Source organism: Bos indicus, chromosome 19 (assembly GCF_029378745.1).
Source record: "Bos indicus isolate NIAB-ARS_2022 breed Sahiwal x Tharparkar chromosome 19, NIAB-ARS_B.indTharparkar_mat_pri_1.0, whole genome shotgun sequence".
In the NCBI taxonomy this organism is placed as follows: Eukaryota; Metazoa; Chordata; class Mammalia; order Artiodactyla; family Bovidae; genus Bos; species Bos indicus.
The window spans coordinates 6,540,699-6,561,832 of record NC_091778.1 but is presented as its reverse complement, the minus strand read 5'-3'; the positions used below and the strand labels follow the sequence as shown (position 1 = coordinate 6,561,832).

At 39.7% G+C, this 21,134-nt stretch overlaps 1 protein-coding gene across 5 annotated transcripts in view; it reads right to left on the bottom strand.

The window, feature by feature from the left end:
• The window catches only part of STXBP4 (syntaxin binding protein 4), a 253,383-nt gene that overhangs the window by 26,063 nt on the left and 206,186 nt on the right, over positions 1-21,134 (bottom strand). The window lies entirely within an intron of this gene.

Below are 21,134 nucleotides of genomic sequence, written 5' to 3'. Positions count from 1 at the left end.
CCATTTCTTTATTTTTGGTAAAACAAAAACAACAATAACAAAACAAGGCAGGAGAATGGATCACCTTCAACTGCTCACTCTTCCTCACCCATCAGCAAGTCCTGTGACTGTCACGCTGTAACATTTCTGGAGTCTTTTCCTTCTTCTTTTCCAGCTATAGACTAGGGTCACTGAAACAGCTTGTTTCTCTGCCTCTGTTCTAGTTTTTTAATTCATTCCCCACTCTAGCCAAGAGATCTTTCTAAATGACAAATCATACACTGTTGCTCACCTGCTAAAAATTCAGTGCCAACTAATGCTTTCTGGATTAAATACACGCTCCACAGTATGAAACACCTTGCTTTTTACCTGCCTCCACGCTTTCTTCTCTGCTACAATACTCCTCCTTCCCACCTTGTTTATCCAGCTAACTCTAATTCTAAAGAATCAAATACCCCTCAAGATTCCTCCCATCTGTGCCAATGGCCTTATTGCTCACACTATATTACAAGTGACTATTTATTCTTAGTCCTTCTCACTGCATGTGAGGGCAGGAACTGGGTTTGCTAACTTTGAATCTATGGTACCTAACATATTTTCATAACAAATAACTAGGCATTTCAGGGAAGAACACAAGCAGAGGTAAGGAAGGGTGTACAAAGACACGGTGCATTTTCAGGGGGTGGTCAAACATCACTGCATGGGCCCCTACTGAGGGAGGGTGTTTCTTAGAACTAGTATCTAATCCCAGCCTTCAGCTGGATGTCTTGCCTGAATCTACCTCTATCTGACCAGCTCCTTGGTCCTGCAGAGAGAGCTTTCGGAACAGGCTGGCTTGTTTCTTCTCCTTCGATGCTCATTCTAGCCCTGGAGTACCCTGCAGCACTACCCATCCTAGACCCACTTCCGTGTCCCATCCTACCCAAACTCAACCTCAGAGCAGCATCAGGTCTTAGACCAAGTGCACCCGAGGGCTGGCCCTTATGAAGATCAGATAAGATTGTGGATCTGAAAGAATCTCCTACTTCCTAAAATATTACAGAATAACATTTCCAAAGTGTCTAATAAGGCTTTTAAAATACACATTTTATGTATAGACCTTCTCCATCTTCAGCTGCAAAGAATATAATCAATCTGGTTTCAGTATTGGCCATCTGGTGATGTCTATGTATAGAGTCATCTCATGTTGTTGGAAGAGGATGTTGGCTATGACCAGTGCAAGGCAAAAGCTCTATACATTCAATAAGCTCTATATAGTCTACAGAGAAGACTACATACAGTCAGCAAAAATAAGAAGCTCTATACAGTCAGCAAAAACAAGACCTGGAGCTGACTGTAGCTCAGATCATGAACTCATTACTGCAAAATTCAGATTTAAATTGAAGAAAGTAGGGAAAATGACTAGACCATTCCGGTATGAGCTAAATCAAATCCCTTATGATTATACAGTGGGAGTGACAAATAGATTCAAGGGACTTAAACCTGATAGACAAGAGTGCCTGAAAAACTATGGACAGAGGTTCATAACACTGTACAGGCGGCGGTGATCAAAACTATCCCAAGAAGAAGAAACGCAAAAAGGCAAAATGGTTGTCTGAGGAGGCCTTACAAATAGCTGAGAAAAGAAGAGAAGCGAAAGGCAAAGGAGAAAAGGGAAGATATATCCATCTGAATGCAGAGCTCCAAAGAATAGCAAGGAGAAATAAGAAAGCCTTCCTCAGTGATCAGTGCAAGGAAATAGAGGAAAACAATAAAATGAGAAAGACTAGAGATTTCTTCAAGAAAATTACAGATACCAGGGGAACATTTCATGCAAAGATGGGTTCAGTAAAGGACAGAAATGGTATGGACCTAACAGAAGCAGAAGATATTAAGAAGAGGTGGCAAGAATACACAGAAGAATTACACAAAAAAGATCTTCACGACCCAGATAACCACGATGGTGTGATCACTCATCTAGAGCCAGACATCCTGGAGTGAGAAGTCAAGTGGGCCTTAGGAAGCATCACTATGAACAAAGCTAGTGGAGGTGATGGAATTCCAGTTGAGCTATTTCAAATCCTGAAAGATGATGCTGTGAAAGTGCTGCGCTCAATATGCCAGCAGATTTGGAAAACTCAGCAGTGGCCACAGGACTGGAAAAGGTCAGTTTTCATTCCAATCCCAAAGAAAGGCAATGCCAAAGAATGCTCAGACTACCGCACAATTGCACTCATCTCACACCCTAGTAAAGTAATGCTCAAAATTCTCCAAGCCAGGCTTCAGCAATATGTGAACCGTGAACTTCCTGATGTTCAAGCTGGTTTTAGAAAAGGCAGAGGAACCAGAGATTAAATTGCCAACATCTGCTGGATCACAGAAAAAGCAAGAGAGTTCCAGAAAAACATCTATTTCTGCTTTATTGTCTATGCCAAAGCCTTTGACTGTGTGGATCACAATCAACTGTGGAAAATTCTTCAAGAGATGGGAATACCAGGCCACCTGATCTGCCTCTTGAGAAATTTGTACGCAGGTCAGGAAGCAACAGTTAGAACTGGACATGGAACAACAGACTGGTTCCAAATAGGAAAAGGAGTTCAACAAGGCTGTATATTGTCACCCTGCTTATTTAACTAATATGCAGAGTACATCATGAGAAACACTGGACTGGAAGAAACACAAGCTGGAATCAAGATTGCCGGGAGAAATATCAATAACCTCAGATATGCAGATGACACCACCCTTATGGCAGAAAGTGAAGAGGAACTCAAAAGCCTCTTGATGAAAGTGAAAGTGGAGAGTGAAAAAGTTGGCTTAAAGCTGAACATTCAGAAAACGAAGATCATGGCATCCGGTCCCACCGCTTCATGGGAAATAGATGGGGAAACAGTGGAAACAGTGTCAGACTTTATTTTTCTGGGCTCCAAAATTACTACAGATGGTGACTGCAGCCATGAAATTAAAAGACGCTTACTCCTTGGAAGGAAAGTTATGACCAACCTAGATAGCATATTCAAAAGCAGAGACATTACTTTGCCAACAAAGGTCCGTCTAGTCAAGGCTATGGTTTTTCCTGTGGTCATGTATGGATGTGAGAGTTGGACTGTGAAGAAGGCTGAGCGCCGAAGAATTGATGGCTTTTGAACTGTGGTGTTGGAGAAGACTTTTGAGAGTCTCTTGGACTGCAAGGAGATCCAACCAGTCCATTCTGAAGGAGATCAGTCCTGGGATTTCTTTGGAAGGAATGATGCTAAAACTGAAACTCCAGTACTTTGGCCACCTCATGCGAAGAGTTGACTCATTGGAAAAGACTCTGATGCTGGGAGGGATTGGGGGCAGGAGGAGAAGGGGACGACAGAGGATGAGATGGCTGGATGGCATCACTGACTCAATGGACATGAGTCTGAGTGAACTCTGGGAGTTGGTGATGGACAGGGAGGCCTGGCGTGTTGTGATTCATGGGGTCGCAAAGAGTCGGACATGACTGAGCGACTGATCTGATCTGATCTGCTTCACTGACTACGCTAAAGCCTTTGTGTAAATCACAACAAACTGTGGAAAATTCAAGAGATGGACTACCAGAACACCTTACCTGCCTCCTGAGAAATCTGTATGCAGGTCAAGATTCAACAGTTACAACTGGACATGGAACAATAGACTGGTTCCAAATAGGAAAAGGAGTATGTCAAGGCTGTATATTGTCACCCTGCTTATTTAACTTATATGCAGAGTACATTATGCAAAATGCTAGACAGAATAAAGCACAAGCTGGAATCAAGGTTGCAGAGAGAAATATTAATAACCTCAGATATGCAAATGACACTACTCTTATGGCAGAAAGTGAAGAGGCACTAAAGGGCCTCTTGATGAAAGTGAAAGAGGAGAGTGAGAAAGTTGGCTTAAAGCTCAACATTCAGAAAACTAAGATCATGGCATCCAGTCCTATCAGTTTGTGGCAAATAGATGGGGAAACAATGGAACAGTGACAGACTTATTTTCTTGGGCTCCAAGATCACTGCAGATGGTGACTGTAGCCATGAAATTAAAAGATGTTTGCTCCTTGGAAGAAAAGCTATGACCAACCTAGACAGCATATTAAAAAGCAGAGACATTACTTTGCTGACAATTGTCTGTCTAGTCAAATCTATGGTTTTTCCAGTAGTCATGTATGGATGTGAGAGTTGGACCTGAAAGAATGCTGAGCGCTGAAGAATTAATGCTTTCAAACTGTGGTGCTAGAGAAGACTTGAGAGTCCCTTGGACTGAAAGGAGATCAAACCAGTCAATCCAAAAGGAAATAAATTCTGACTATTCAGTGGAAAGACTGATGCTGAAGCTGAAACTCCGATACTTTGGCCACCTAATGTGAAGAACTGACTGGAAATGACCCTTATGCTGGGCAAGATTGAAGGCAGGAGAAGGGGATGACAGAGGATGAGATGGTTGGATGGCATCACCAAGTCGTTGGACATGAGTTTCAGTAAGTTCTGGGAGTCGGTGATGGCCAGGAAAGCCTGGCATGCTGTAGTCCATGGGGTCACAAAGAGTTGGGCACAACTGAGCGACTGAAGAGTTGTAATAATACTTAAAGCACCATGGCCTGTTAGCACACACGGGACGAGTGCACCATTGAGCACAATTTGGGCTTGACTGCAAACAGGCACTTACTATATTGGCTGTTGATGATGGACTTAATACCAATGGTCAGGCTCAGTGTCATTACTGGATTTGTTTTCAATCCTGTACTCTAACTTCCATCTATATCCCCCAAAACAAATTGTTCAATTCCTCTGTTTAGATATTGAAAATGCAGCTTTCTAAGGAAGAAGATCACTTATAGTTTCATGACAGACTAAAAGTACTTAAATTGTTTAAGAATAAGGTGGAGGTGGCAAGGCCAGATATTTTCATAGTTCTAAAACCTCAGAGTGTGGCTAAGTGACACAAAGAAATATTATTCTCTTGACCATAATCCATATTACTATGAACTCTTTAAAATGGTTTAGCACAGTTTCTTATTATGGAGGCTAAACCTACAAAGCATGTGATTTTGCACAGGTTAACTTCATTTCAAGGGTTTTTTAAAGCTGGAAAGCTGCCTAAATTGAAAGTGATTTTAAGGAATTACCAGTGAGTGTTAACACAGAGGGCTAGAATACTACTGCAAGGGCAAATGAGGACATACCATCCTGTGCAAAGTACCCATTTAAAACTGATAGTTACGTTTGATGGGATAGTTTTGCTAATTTTAATATCTTAGTGTATTCACTTTACTCTTTATCAGCACATTTGTAATAGGTTAGCTCAAAGATGAGACTTTATAAATTATTGTGAATCCTTCCTCTCCTACAATGCCTCCTAACTGGGGAGGGTGGGAAGGAAGAGAACCAGGCACAGTTACCCGAGGGGTGACTGCAGGCGCATGCTTTCTTAGATGACTTAAAAATACAGTATAATAACGCATATACATGGAATTTAGAAAGATGGTAACGATAACCCTGTATGCGAGACAGCAAAAGAGACACAGAGGTATAGAACAGTCTTTTGGACTCTGTGGGAGAGGGGAGAGGGTGGGATGATTTGGGAGAATGGCATTGAAACATGTATAATATCATATGTGAAAGCAATCACCAGTCCAGGCTCGATGCATGATACAGGATGCTCGGGGCTGGTGCACTGGGATGACCCAGAGGGATGGTACGGGGAGGGAGGTGGGAGGGGGGTTCAGGATGGGGAACACATGCACACCCATGGCAGGATTCATGTTGATGTATGGCAAAACCAATACAATATTGTAAAGTAATTAGCCTCCAATTAAAGTAAATAAATTTATATTAAAAAACAAATTCTCATGCTTGAAATATTACTGCTGCCCATATACGGACATTCCACTGAATTGATAACATAAAATAAGCAAAAGTAAAATGTTCAAGAAGATGTAGTTATAGACTCTGAATAATCAATATTAGAAAGGTCCACCCCAGAAAGTCATCCTTGATAGTAAGCTTCATTAGGCACTTTATATCAACAAATCAATATCTGATCTTTCTGCAAATACAAAATAATGCCAAAAACATTGATTATCTTATGTTCACAATATACTTCTCTGTTCACAACTGGAAAACACATCCTTAGCACCAAACATGCGAATAGAATAGAAAAAATAAAACTGAAGCCACAGAGGGTTAGTTTCTATGCTTCAAGTACACATTTCACACCTGGTTTTTTTGTAAAACCATCCAGAACCAATGCTTCTAAAATGCAAAAAGTGCCTGGCAAAAAGTAAGTATTCAATAAAGATCATGGTTGTTGTTGTTGTTTGTTTTTTCTGCCTTTTAAAAAATTTTTAATAATTAGGGCTTTCTGACTACTGTAAGAAAAACTTGGAATTCTTCCTGTGATGCTGGAATGGGGCCATTTGTGTGTGTACCATTCACTTTTATGTCCTAGTGAGCATGGTGACTAAAGAGCTTTGCCATAATCAGTATGATGAGATAATCCCAGATTTACAGGCTAGGCAAACATTCTATATTAGAAATATTTCCTCTCTGATTTGTGTGCTTGGTAATTCAACTGAGAAGAGAGGGAATAAATCAGCCCTGTTGACTCTGTTTAATTAATAAAGACTCCATAGTTCACAAAGTGAGATGCTGCTACTTTCTATGAAAAATTTAGAGGTCTGGAAAATAAATGAGGCTGACTATGAAACACGAAAATCTTCCATTTGAACATACAGTACCTCTGGCAACTCTTCCTGCAGAGAGTGCATCTGACCTGATTTGGGGAGCAATCAACAGCAGTTCAGATATATCTGAAAATTGAAAAAGCCTAATACTACTTGCCTCTGAATGACTGCCAAATCTACTGTTGAAAACAGTAACATTTGAGCCAGGAAGATGACAGTGTTGTATGTTTCCTTTTGTAATATTAGTAATTTGAAAGACATATTTTAGAGCTTATTAAAAAACCCTCAAGAGAACATGCTTTATTTTACTGGCAAAGAAATATAAGTGAATTATTTAAATCCCATTATAATTACCCTGCTTATGTTTCTTACCTCCTAGCATGCAAAATGCTTTCTTTCAAAATAAAAATTTAGGACAGCTTATTAAGACAAAAGTGGTTTAAAGATAAAAAAAAGATAAAAAAGTGCGCTAGTTTTGTAGAAATTCATTTTGTAATAGTCTGTGATGATGAAAGAGGTTCTTTTGTTAATCTTTCATTGTAAATGAAAGACATATAAATACTATTTATATGTCACTGTGAGTTTAACAAGATCGCATGCATTATTTTATCTATTTAAGATAAACCTGAAGAATAAGAAGTCAAAGTAATTATGATTTTTTTATGAAGGGCAGAGTAATAATATGTATATAATATTTGTATGAATCAGAAAATAAAGACAAATAAATATGTTAATCCAAAATGTTTCTGGCACCAGTATCTTGGAATCACTGAAAAATTTTAAGAGCTGGCCATAAACTGTAAGTAGTAATGAAAAATTTAAAAAGTTAATAAAAAATATTCCCAATTGAAAACAAATCAAAAGGCAAGAACAAAAAGTGAATCATGTCAATAAAGACATAAAAACGTCACCAAACCTTGGTGACACAGCATGTAATCGTCACTGTTAATGAGAATGACTACATATTAGTAACAGAAAGTATCCATTCCAAAACATGTTTAAGAGAAGACTGCAAGCAGTTTGTTCCCACTGATACACAGTATAAAGAGTTCTCTCTTACATAATTTTGGAAATATACCCCTAAAATCAAAATGAATATTTCTCATTAATGAACTCTGTAAATATGACAGAATACTTTGAGAATTTTGCAAGTAGGCATTTGGAAATCTGGTGAGGCTCTGATCAAATATTAGCAGGATCCCAAATCTCTATGGTTCTGAAGACTAGTTTTATTTCTATTCTATATTTATGGCATTCTCTATAAAAAATACATAAGATATATTTTAAAATTTAAAAATCCAATTAATTAAAAGATCTTTAGGCCTATGTATTACATTATGTACAAGAATCTAAAGCTACAGTAATATATTACTTATGCATAATATTGGAAAAAATTACTATGCCACTAGACTTATAAAAAGTAATACACACAGGCTTAGATTGCTGTCAATTATTGTACAGTCAAAAACATCCCAAGTCTAAAGGGGATACAATAAATTTTTCCAAAAGAGAAGCTGTTTTATGGTCTCAGATGACAGCTTTGGGTAACTTTCAAAAACTGACACAGTTTTTGATGGTGATAGGATAAGAAATTTCAGAAGACCTCTAAGAACATGTCCAACTGACACTGGTACCTAAACACTGAACTACTAGATACTAATAAGCAATTTTATAGACTGTTACAGTTGGCGTGTTTGTACATTCTAACGTACCCTTCGGCAGTGTCCGCCTAAGTTTATGTTCTCCGGCCCACACTGTAGAGTTGTCATCAGGAGGCAGCTCCCAGGCAGAGACTGCATTTCTCAGTTCCCTCTACATCCTTACGTGAGCTAGTGATACGCTAAAGGACTACAAGAGAGTGTTTCAAGATGAGGCCGTGACTATTACTTTCCCAGTAAATATATGTACAAATTTTTATAAACCAAAGAGCTTGTCTTTCTAAAATACAAAAACCAGGCAATAAATATGTATTTTCAGGCTACTCTACATATGTCAGTAATTAAAAGACTTTGTCAGACTATAGATTAATGGAAACTAAATTTAATTAGAAGTAAGTCTGCAACACCTTTGCCAAAGTTTCTATATTAAATTACAACTTATGAGTAGAAGTAGATGAAATATACAAGTTATTTTAATTTTTAATATTATTATAATAAAATGGTAAGAATTATAATACAAGTTGTAAAGCTTTCATTTAATTTATCCAATAAAACAAGTTTAATAAACTTTTGACTAAATGTGTTTTTTAATTACCAAATTTCAAATCTTAAAAAAACTAAAATTATTTGAAATATATAGTTTCAACTACTTTTATACTAATCCTAATATTATTTTTCTATCAAAGTTAAGCTGACTACACTAAAAAATAAAGATATAAATACACATATTATGTTAGAGAAGAACAGCATCACAAAACTGGAAACTTTGAGGGGTCCTATATGAGACCATCTCTAAACTCTTGAGGTATTTTATCAGTGTTACAGACTCCATAATCCTAAGTGCAAAAGGTACCTGAGAGTGAGTGCTATAAAACAGAAGCCCGGAATTACAGTAAAAAGTTATGGGATAAAAATCAAATATGCCTCCAGCCTTTACAGTTTTCCCATGAACTTTACATACTGATGGTTTCTAACGGTACCACCTTGGCTTTGTGAATAAACTGGCTTAGCTGTTTTTTAGAATAGACTTGTTTTATGCTTATATTTTATAAATATTACAGATCCTGGTTTATATACTTACATATTTATATTTTATACATGGGCTTCCCAGGTGGTGCCAGTGGTAAAGAACCTGCCTGGCAATGCAGGAGATGTGAGTCATGGGTTTGATCCCTGGGTCAGGAAGATCCCCTGGAGGATCTGGCATGGCAGGAGGGCATGGCAACCCACTTCAGTATTCTTGCCTGGAGAATCCCATGGACAGAGGAGCCGGGTGGGATTTATATTTATATTGTAAAGGAGAGATAGTTACATTTATTATTCTCATTTTATATATGAGGAAGCTAAACTATATGAGAGGTGAAATACATTCAGTTCAGTTCAGTTCAGTTCAGTCGCTCAGTTGTGTTCGACTCTTTGCGACCCCATGAATCGCAGCACACCAGGCCTCCCTGTCCATCACCAACTCCCGGAGTTCACTCAGACTCACGTCCATTGAGTCAGTGATGCCATTCAGCCATCTCATTCTCTGTCGTCCCCTTCTCCTCCTGCCCCCAATCCCTCTCAGCATCAGAGTCTTTTCCAATGAGTCAACTCTTCGCATGAGGTGGCCAAAGTACTGGAGTTTCAGCTTTAGCATCGTTCCTTCCAAAGAAATCCATTACCCCAGGTAATAAAACTAGTGAATGTTAGAGCCAGGATCTGGATCTAAATCTGACTCCTGAGAATTTTACCACTTGGTTATATTCCTTTCTGAGGCTCTATTATATGGGTTGGTTTCAACAACAATATATATGGAGGCTCTGGGATGGATTAAATGACATCACTTGAAAAGAGCTCTTTATGAGGTACCATTTCACACCAGTCAGAATGGCTGCGATCCAAAAGTCTACAAATAATAAATGCTGGAGAGGGTGTGGAGAAAAGGGAACCCTCTTACACTGTTGGTGGGAATGCAAACTAGTACAGCCACTATGGAGAACAGTGTGGAGATTCCTTAAAAAACTGGAAATAGAACTGCCTTATGATCCAGCAATCCCACTGCTGGGCATACACACTGAGGAAACCAGAAGGGAAAGAGACACGTGTACCCCAATGTTCATCACAGCACTGTTTATAATAGCCAGGACATGGAAGCAACCTAGATGTCCATCAGCAGATGAATGGATAAGAAAGCTGTGGTACATATACACAATGGAGTATTACTCAGCCATTAAAAAGAATACATTTGAATCAGTTCTAATGAGGTGGATGAAACTGGAGCCTATTATACAGAGTGAAGTAATCCAGAGAGAAAAACACCAATACAGTATACTAACGCATATATGTGGAATTTAGAAAGATGGTAACAATAACCCTGTATACGAGACAGCAAAAGAGACACTGATGTATAGAAGAGTCTTTTGGACTCTGTGGGAGAGGGAGAGGGTGGGATGATTTGGGAGAATGGCATTGAAATATGTATAATATCATATATGAAATGAGTCACCAGTCCAGGTTCGATGCACGATACTGGATGCTTGGGGCTGGTGCACTGGGACGACCCAGAGGGAGGGTATGGGGAGGGAGGAGGGAGGAGGGTTCAGGATGGGGAACACATGTATACCTGTGGCGGATTCATTTTGATATTTGGCAAAACTAATACAATTATGTAAATTTTAAAAATAAAATAAAATTAGAAAAAAAAAAAAAGAAAAGAGCTCTTTAGCTTTATAAGATGCAATGTACTGACTAATTGGAGAAGGAAATGGCAACCCACTCCAGTATTCTTGTCTGGAGAATTCCATGGACAGAAGAGCCTGATGGGCTACAGTCCATGGGGTCATGACTTGAGTGTACTTCATATGACTGATTAATTCAGTGATCACAGACTATATCTCTAAAGCATTTTAAAAGCATTTATCACAAAATTCATAAAAACTTCATCCAGTATAAATAAAAATTATGTGTGATGCCTGCTTCCCAAGCAGACTTGAACTTTGCACATCATGTGGCAACTGAAGAAACTGAAGCTAAGAGAGTCCCAGTGCCCTGTCCAAGGTCACACAGCAGTAGAGTAGACCACACAGGCCTGGTCTGAAATTGTGTATTGCCCAGACAGCAAGGGGATGACGACAGAGGGTGAGATGGTTGGATGGCATCACTCACTCAATGGACATGAGTTTGAGCAAGGTCTGGGAGATGGTGAAGGACAGGAAAGCCTGGCATGCTGCAGTCCATGGGGCCACAAAGAGTCGGACATGACTGAGTGACTGATAAACAGGCACTCACTGGATTACTTGTATGTCCCAGGGAAACTTACTTAAACTTTGAGTCTCAGTTTCCCAATCTAGAAAACATAAGAACTGTCTTAACAGTGTTAATAAATATAGAGAAAACATATAAATTCCCTAGTTTCACGCCTGACACATAATAGGTCCGTCATAAGCATCACTCTCGCCCCTGCACTTCTAACTTTGTGTATCAGTTTTCTCTTGGTGCAGTAACACATGGCTGCAAACACAGTGCTTAAAAAATGCTAACTTACTGACTAATGGTTCTGTAGCTCAGAAGTCCAACATGGTTCTTACCGAGCTCAAGTCAAGGTGTTGGCAAGGCTGAATTTCTTTCTGGAGGCTTTAGGACAGAATCCATCTCCTTTCCTTTCCAGCTTTTAAAGGCCACCCACATTCCATGACTTGCAGCCTCCATCTTCAAAGTCAGCCACACAGTATATCTCTGGTTGTCATATCTTTTCCTTTGACTCTTTCCTTTGGCCTCTCTTTTCCACCGTTGAGGACTCATGTGATTAGTTTGGTCACACATGGATAATCCAGGATAACCTCCTTATTTTAAAGTTGGCTGATTAGCAACCGTAATTCCACCTACAGCTTTATGGCTCCTTTGCCATGGAACCTGATATACTCAAACATTCTGGGGATTAGCTCATTAATATTACTGGGGAACCATTATTCCACTTACCACACCCTCACACCCTGTCAGCTACTTCTCCCACTGAAGACTATGTCTTGAGGGAAGGGGCACTGGGTGCATATTAATTCTTGCAATTTGCATGAAACTCAGCAAATATACAGCAAGAAAGATTATATGCTATATCATATTGGAGATTATTGGCTGAATAAAAAGGTACTAGAGATCTATGGAAATGTAAAGTAATTTAAGGAAGAAGCAACTGCCATGGAATGAACTGGGTCCTCCGCTCCTCCCAGCTCTGTGTTGCAGCCCTAAACCCTAATGTGGCTCTGTTGGAGAAAGCGGCCTTTGTGGAGATTATTAAGATTAGGTGAGATCATGGGGGTGAGACCCTGATCCAGTGAGATTAGGGTCCTTGTAAGAAAAGGAAGACACTCTAGACCTTTCTTTCCATGCACAGAGAAGAGGCCATGTGAGCACACAGTGAGAAGGCAGTTGTCTACACCCAGAAGAGGGTCCTCGCAAGATGTGAATCCTGACGGCATCTTGATCTCGGCCTTCTAGCCCCCAGAACTGTGAGAAAAAAGTTCTCACCCAGTTTAAGCCACCCAGTCTGTGGTATTTTGTTATGGAAGCCCTAGCAGATTAATACAGTGACCAAATTTGGAAGGGAAAGTGACAAAAAAGTTAGTATTTATTGAGCAATTTAAATAAAGGGTCTTGGAGGGAGAGAAGATTACATATTTGGCTAAATGAAAGTATTTAATATAACCCTACAAATACCATAAATAATATAAAACAAATAAGGCTCTTTCACTAATCAAGATATTCATGGTTAAATCAATACTGAATGAGAAAAGCAACTTGTAAGATGATAGATACAAAAAACTTTGTAGGGTAAACTGTCCCTCTTGTACATTTAAAATACACTCGTATGTCCTCTGTACATAAAAAGTATTAAAAATATTTTAAGAATATATATTAAATTCGTAATAGCAATTGTCCCCAGGGATGGGATAAGACAGAGAATGGAGAACAAAGGGGATTTCACTTTGATCTAAAATGTCCTATTTTTTAATTAAAAAATACTAAAAGAAAATATAATAAAATGTTAGTGGGTACTGGATAATATTTTATTATTTTTCATACTGTTCTGTATTTTTAGAATTTCCAAAATTAAAAACAATTAAACAAAATATAAATCAAGAAAAAAGTATAACCCTAGAAAGGTAATGAATTTCCAAAGTACTTCACACAATCTCTAAAGATTTTTTTTTAATATCTTTCTGATAAAATGCTAAAAAAAAACATGCTTCCTGCCTCAGTCATACCTGTCATCGGTTAAATGGGGGGGGGGGGGGGAAAGAGTTTGATGTTGTCTGTTTGGATCTGGATGTTTTATTCATTTCAGTGGGCTCTGGCATTCTGAGCAACCTTGGACAGCTGGCTGGCCTTCTGTCTGAATGACAGTTGCTCATCCTGTGCTTCAGCGGCTACGCCCCGTGTCGTATTTATAGAATATCTAGCGCAGGCGTCTCGGGCTCTTGAGCACCGCCACCTCTCTGCTCCTGTCACCCAGCTCTGGCTGGCTAGGGAGGGGCATGGGGTAGGTTTCGGCTGTTGGTTTCTATTTACAACTGTGCAAATGCTGTCATTTAAAACTCTTCCACTGGCAAATAGCAGTAGAATAATGTAACGGAAGGTAGGGGAAACCAACATCTGTTATGCACTCACCTGTGGCAGGTGAGTTATTTTACTGGATAAACTGCTATCGTTGTTTTTTGATGAGAAATGGGAGTACAGACAATTGAAATAGTATCAATTACACCAAGTTTACACTAAAAAATGGTGGCATAAACACTAGATACTAGGTCTGGGAAATTTCCTGGTGGTCCAGGAATTAGGTTTGATTCCTGGTTGGGGAACTAAGATCCCACAAGCCACACATGCAGCAAAACAAAAAAACAAAACCAGCTCTTTCTGATACTAAGGCCCATATTTTCCCCCAAAAAACTGCTTCCTTAAAGACAGTATTCACTCATTTGATAAATATTAATAGTTATTCAGTCCGTACACCTACCAGGCACTGTACTAGTTACTGGATATTCTAAACCAGTCATCACATAGATGTATACATCCAAACCTGGTTTCAATACCTTACAATTTACTCATAGCTGAGAAGTGTTTGGAACAAACCGTTAAAAAGCTCCATATTCCCTCCCTCAAGTCCTCTGCTGGTTTCTTCATTATAGTCTTATTAAGAATGAAATGCTCAGGGTTGAGGAGCCTACCCCATTGCTCCTTACTGATGCTGAAGTTAGGAGCATAGAAATTGCCCTAACAGTTCATCAAGTGAGACTTAAACTTTAGAGGTCTGTGGGTTTTTCTTAACTCATTCAAAATTAATCAAAGCAGCCAAATTAATGAGGTCTTCAGAGGGAGGGCTCCTGACAGTATCCACTGAAGTGGAGTTAAAACCATCTGCCAAGCAGCAGGGAGAACAGACATAGAGAACAGAGTATGGACACGGGACGGGGGCACGGAGTGGGTGGGATGACTACAGAGAGTGTCGTGGAAATCGATAAGCTACCATACGTAAAGTGGATAGCCAGTGGGAATTTGCTGTATGACCCAGGGGACTCAAACTGTGGCTCCATGACAACCTACAGGGGTGGGAGAGGGTGGGAGGGAGGTTCCAAAGGGAGGGGACATATGTATACCTATGGCTGCTTCATGTCAACGTATGTGTGTGTCGCTTAATCTCTCAGTCGTGTCCAACTCTTTGCAAAATGAATACAATATTGTAAAGCAATTATCCTTCAGTTTAAAATAAATAAATTAAAAAAAATCATCTGCCAAGGATTTAGGAAAACTTAAAAGTAGTAGCTTTTAATTTCCAATCCAGAAAACATCCTTTGCTCTCCACCGTCCCTTCCCTAATCTCCCTAATTTCTAGTCATGTTAGAATTATCTAACACAGACACTATGTACATTATTTTATAAATGAGATGATGAATCTAACTTAAGCCTTTAATTAATACAGCAGGCTGACAATGGCAAATTTCATTCATATACGGGTTATGATCTACATTTTTTCCTGCCTGGAAACAACCTAATAGGATATTCTACCCCAAGCTGGGCATCTCTGGTGGCTCAGATGGTAAAGAATCTGCCTGCAATGCAGGAGGCCTGGGTTTGATCCCTGGGTTGGGAAGATCCCCTGGAGAAGGGAATGTTTACCCACTCCAGTACTCCTGCCTGGAGAATCTCATGGACAGAAGAGCCTGGTGGGCTACAGTCCACGGGGTCACAAAGAGTTAGACATGACTGACTAACACTTTAACAACCCAAATTCAGACAGTCATTTAGGGTAGCTAATGAACTTGGACTAGAAAGATATGAGAAAAACATGCCCATTGGAAATTAGCTTTCCTTTGAAGTCATAAAGGCAAAGCTCTTATATACTGAACTTGTTTTGGGAGGAGGCATCACTGTTTAACTTTTCATTCCAGCTTACAGTTTGCATTATTACTGCTCATCCCACAGAGTTCCTGTGTTGGCAACATGCTCTGGAAGACCAGAGACCACAAGATGTGGCACGTGTCCCACACGCCTCTTCCCCTGGCACCCACAGCAGACACTGCTGATGAATCAAGACACACTTTAGTGAGGTTGAATGTGGCCTCAGAATTCTTCATAAGCAACACTTGAGAAAGTGAGTTGAAATCTATTTGCCTTCCCTGCTATAGACAGAAACCTGTTTTATTCAGAAATCACAGACTGCTCAGGTTTTACTGATATGCAGTGGTAAGGCTGGAAGTTAATATCTCCTATGTAATGGAGAACAGGTTTTATAATATGTGGAGTGCTATCTCAGATTTCAGGATCTGATATAAAGGTGTATCAACAAAAAGGAACTATAAGTCAAGTATGAGTAACTTTTAAAAACCAATGATTATACGGACTTGAAAAAATCAGCAACAGTACAACTTAATGTTTCAAGCCAGAATATGATACTGAGATTTTTTGTGTTATTTATACAGATGTATAGATTATGTAATGATTTAATTATTAATATATTACACACACTACACTGTGAAACAGCAGTGCGGGAGGCATCCTCTAGGACAGCTCCTTACCTTCGGGCATGGACACCCTTATGTAGCTGCCTCCTACACTGTGCCGGGGATGGTCTGTGTGAACAGCCGCATACGGCAGAAAGTAAGCTGCTCACTTCTGAGATTGGTTATAAAACACACTGCAGCTCTTGTTTTGGTATTTCTCTTTCTCTCACTGTTTCTCTTGTCCCTTGCTCTGAGGAAGCCAGCTGCCATGTTTGTGCAGCTCTATGACCCATTGATACAATGGAGAAAGGTCCAGGTACGGTGAGGAACCGACACCTCTCATGTGAGCTTGGAACAAATATTCCAGCCCCACTAAGCTACTCTTCAATTCCCAGACCTCGCTAAAAGCTTGATTACAACTTCATGAGAAATCCAGACAGAGAGAGAATCAGAATGATTCAGCAAAAGCACTTCTGGTTCTTGACCCTCTGAAATTTGGGTAAGAAAATAAATGTTTACTGTTTAAGGCTGCAAAATTTGTGGGAATTTATTAAGCAGCAATAGAGAATTAGTACATGAAATCAAGGCTATTGATCACAGTGAATCTCTGTTTTTTTTCAAAAGAAAAAAAAGAGTTCAATGAAAGCAATGTAGCAGCTATTCTAGTTTGTAATATTTAAGTTCATTTTTTACTATTAAACATAGGTCTTATACTAATTTTGTTAAATTATAACATGCAAAGTATATGAACTTTTAAAGTGGGATCATGTCAAAAAACTATTGTAAATATGTAACAGTATATACCTACAAATGGAAGATAAGAAGTTGGGTGGTAAGATGGTCAGATTCACTAGATAGTTTCATTACAGTAACATCAAGATAATTGGTATTTTGTCATTGAATAGAAGAATGCTGCAACTCTTTCTCTAATGAGAATATAAGAAAAATTTCCCTTGAATGCATTGATATATATAGCAAGTGAGTAAGCTCTGCCTATTTGCATATGTGAATACAAATATTTGTATATACACATATATATATATATGGAAGTTTGTTAATTCCATGAAACACTGGCTCTAAGAATGCCAGCATTTTGACTGTACTTGTTTACACCAGGTAAAACGCTTTCTTCTCTTGTGTCAGAATGTAAGCAGATGACTGACTACAAAGCGTTAATGCATGTGCAGTGGACATGTGGGTGGGTCGGAATATTCAGTGAGGACCGTCTTCATCTAGGTGTTCTCGGGACAGCACTGACAGTTATTCCTTTGCCCGAGGCTAGGCTTCCACCAGATGGAACCATTCAATTTCTGGGAAGACACTGACAGGTGTCAATCTCAGGGAAGAGATTGTATGTACACAGACTATCATCTACTCCAGTGTTCTGGAAAGGTGATTTCAGTCACTGTTCTTTTTAAGTAAAGGTGACAGAGGCAATGACCTGAGTGCATTCCTTGCTATTCTTACCCCAAAGTACGATTCACACGGTAAATGAACTACTCCTACTCAAAAGCTAACACAGTCTATCCAGGCTCAAAATTTTGGTTGGGAGAGTGAAAAGATGAAAAAACAAAAGTCTAAATAGTTTCAAGGAAGACATAAAGTGGATGCTTGCTTATTCGGACATTACTTATTTAGCAACCCATCTGAATGCAGCTAAGAGCTGAGATGAAACCCTCATGGAGATGGCAGTGAGGAGTGAGTGGAGAGGCCTAACCTTGGCTCAAAGTGTATGGTCTGGCTCAGGTGTCATGATACACTCTTTACAGACATAGACTCATTCATTCTGTGAGGAATTCACTCTCTGAAGGGTGACAGTCTTTCCATTTTATAAATGTAGACATTAAAGCACAAAGAGGTTAAGCACACACGCCGAGGTTGTTCAGCAATTCTATGCAGCCACCAGGATTTGAACCCAACTTGCTGCAAATCCAAAGCCCATGCTCTTCTTTTGCCTACACCAGATGGCCTTCCTCAAACAAATGCACTGGCATTAGAACTTACATACTTGATTCACATACAATCCCCTGCAGACTCACACTTTAGGACTGGTGGTGGTTTAGTCACTAAGTTGTGTCAGACTCTGGTGACTCCATGGATGGCAGCCCACCAGGATCCTCTGTCCGTGAGATTATCCTGGCAAAAATACTGGAGTGGGTTGCCATTTCCTCCTCCAGGGGATCTTCCTGACCCAGGGATCGAACTCGGGTTTCCTGTATTGCAAGCATATTCTTTTACACCATCTTTTATGCCATCAGGCACTCAAGGACTATTTACAAGCAATTCAAATTAGTCTGATTATTTGGCATCCTGACTTCCTCAAATAAGAAACTCCTGGGGAAGATGGTAAAGTGTGTAGAGGATAAAAAGGGGGAATGGAGATAAGGAGATGGCCAGGCATATTGAGAGCAGGGGGAGATGGTAGCTCTGTCTCTATTCTAGCTTATATTGCTTAATATTCCCCTGCAGAACTCACTGAACTGTGTATAAGACTGATGTTCATAATGATTTTGTTCATTGGCCTTGCTACAAGAAGGCAGGGAAGCATGCAATACTTTTAGAATAAGACATCCATTAAGAATAGTTAAACTGAAATAAATGTTGGTGCTGGATGGTAAGCACCCATTCCTCCATGAGACAAGTATAGAATTCTAACTTAATCAAGATCTCTTTAAAAATTTTTCTGGTCACATGTAAACATACCATGTTAAAATAAAGAGATGGAGAGGTGCAGCATGGGTGCATGTTTTGGGGGGATACCTTGGACTCAGACAACCCTGGATCTGTACCTTGACTCTGAAATTTTACTACTGCATGACCTGGACAAGTTTAGCCTCTTTTCCACAGTTTCTCCAATTGTAATGGAGAGACAAGGATACCCACCACTATGCTTTAAAAAGTCTTATCTCTTTTCTGCTTTTGGTAGGAGTCAAGATTAAGGTCAAGGAGGAGAACTCCCTAAGAAATGTGTTTTCTATGACTGGAGTGGACTACACAAATGCAGTGTCTCTTTCTATTTCTTCAGATACTGAGCTAGATCTCAAGGCAGTCAAAGGGCTTGCTTACTTCTCTTTCCTCCTCTCCTTGGATGCTATTTTCCTTTGCAGCAGAAGCGCAGCCTGAGGCTACTGTTCCAGCCCGCAAAGGACAGTGGCTTAAACCTCTGGGTCCCAGGCAACAGGGCACACTCACTCTGATCCTCTCACACTCACGTCTCTCTCCCCCTCATTTTCTTTGGTGGTGGGTGACGGTGCCGTTAGTACCCTTCCCTCACAGGGCACTGGGTAGGCTCTGACACAGCTGCGTGTCAGGATACTGACAGATGGCTAAGGCGCAGCTGGGGTGAAGGAGTTCCCCACTGGATCCAGACCCCTTTACTGACATTTTTCAAAGGCCTCTGAATTAAGAACCCTGGTTTACAGTGAAGGCTAGTTTGCCTTCCTTTGATGGAACACTTCTTTTGGGGATCTTCCAGGAGATGGGCATGCTTGAGAGCAGGATGCAGCTCACCACCATCATATCATCCTATTAAGAGCTGAGCAGTGCCCACTTTCCACATTGTTAGGAAGATTACATGATACAATGCATAAAAAAAAATACCTAACAGATGCTTGGTTGCTAAGCATCATCCCCCATCCCTACATTTTTTCCTGTATGCGTCACAAAGTGAACATAAGAAAGAAAAGTGAAGTGAAACTTGTTCAGTCGTGTCTGACTCTGTGACCCCATGGACATTCTCCAGGCCAGGATACCGAAGTGGGTAGCCTTTCCTTTCCCTTCTCCAGGGGATCCTCCCAACCCAGGAATCAAACACAGGTCTCCCACATTGCAGGTGGATTCTCTACCAGCTGAGCCACCAGGGAAGCCCAAGAATACTGGAGTGGGTAGCCTATCCCTTCTCCAGGGGATCTTGCCAACCCGGGTCAAACCATGGTCTCTGGCATTGCAGGCAGATTCTTTACCAACTGACATAAATTTGAATGTGATTTTTCATTTTCTTGCCATCCCTACACAATAGTGATTCAAGTCTTTCAGGAATAAACACACTTAAAAGAGCATATTGAAGCAAAATGTTCCTTCTGGAAGAGTTACGATTTGGGAAGTGACCCTAAATGTAATCTGTACATGGAATTCCTGAGTTCTTTGCTCCCAAAGTCCCTTTCTCCTTCATGTGTTATAAGCTACACCTTCCTTTGTTAATTACTTTTTGCTAGAGACCAAAAGAAAAATAAATCAAGAAAATACTTTGCCAGCTTTACCCTCAGCTTTTCCTTAAATGTTTTTAAAATATGAAGCTTTTGAATTTTCAATGTTTTAAATGTCATACAATTTTTCCTGTTCTTTTTTCCAGCATGATGTTTTCTCCATATTGTAAATTAATGATGACTGTCTTAGGCATCTATTGTGTTCAAAATTTTATGGTAGGTGCTTAACATTTAACAACTCTACAAAACACGTAAAATCCCCCTTATTTTTTGATGAGAAAACTGAGATAAAGAGAGATGTGGGAATCTGTGTAAAATCACAGAAGTTAAGAATTCAAAATGTGGATATTGCTTAGAAAACTACTTGTACATTTGAAAGAGCAGCAAGGACACATCTCTCTTTTCCTCCCCACGTGCATATCAAGTTTCATTTGCTTAAAAAAAGGCCATGTAAAGCTGTGGTACATATACACAATGGAGTATTACTCAGCCATTAAAAAGAATACATTTGAATCAGTTCTAATGAGGTGGATGAAACTGGAGCCTATTATACAGAGTGAAGTAATCCAGAGAGAAAAACACCAATACAGTATACTAACGCATATATATGGAATTTAGAAAGATGGTAACAATAACCCTGTGTACGAGACAG